At 34.2% G+C, this 850-nt stretch overlaps 1 non-coding gene across 1 annotated transcript; it reads left to right on the forward strand.

Moving 5' to 3' along the window:
- Nucleotides 1-518: 518 nt before the first annotated feature.
- LOC118148103 (U6 spliceosomal RNA) lies at nt 519-625 on the forward strand. The gene has a single exon (XR_004734898.1). It is a non-coding gene; the product is annotated as a U6 spliceosomal RNA (small nuclear RNA).
- The last annotated feature ends 225 nt before the right edge of the window (nt 626-850 follow it).

The following is an 850-nucleotide window of genomic DNA, read 5'->3' on the forward strand; positions in this document are numbered from 1 at the left end:
TATTTGGTTTTTCATTTCTGATAAATAATTTGTTTTCTTTCGGCTATATACTGGTAATGGGATTGCTAGATTGAATGGAATTCTGAGTTCTTTCAGAAATCTTCAAACCGTTTTCCACAGTGGCTGAGTTAATTTATATTCCCATCAACAATATATAAGCATTAGCTTTTCTCCACAATCTCACCAACATCTGTTGTTTTTGAGTGCTTAATAATAGTCATTCTGACTGTGAGATGCTATCTCACTGTAGTTTTGATTTGTGAGAAAATACTTTTCATTTACCAATTGGTAAATTGGTTGCCTCAGGGTATTTGTTATTCTTTGTCATTTATCATAAGGAAATGTATAAAGAGCTTGAACATAGTTTAAACCTCAAGATTAAAAGTTACAATATGATAGAATATTATTACCTAATGTTTATGAAGCTTTTTTGCAGTTGTATACCACTAGAACATCTGTTTTCCTAATTTGTTCTTAATGTGTGTGTATGTGTTTCTGGGTTTATAAAAATGGAGTTTGTGCTCACTTCGGCAGCACATACACTAAAATTGGAACGTTACAGAGAAGATTAGCATGGCCCCTGCCCAAGGATGACATGCAAATTCGTGAAGCGTTCCATATTTTTACACTTTACAAAAGAAGACATACATGAGGCCAACTAACATGAAAAAATGCTCATCATCACTGGTCATTAGAGAAATGCAAATCAAAACTACATTGAGATGCCATCTCATGCCAGTTAGAATGGCGATCATTAAAAAATCTGGAGACAACATGCTGGAGAGGATGTGGTGAAATACGAACACTTTTACACTGTTAGTGGGAGTGTAAATTAGTTCAACCATTGTGG

This window comes from Callithrix jacchus, chromosome 15 (assembly GCF_049354715.1).
Source record: "Callithrix jacchus isolate 240 chromosome 15, calJac240_pri, whole genome shotgun sequence".
Taxonomy (NCBI): Eukaryota; Metazoa; Chordata; class Mammalia; order Primates; family Cebidae; genus Callithrix; species Callithrix jacchus.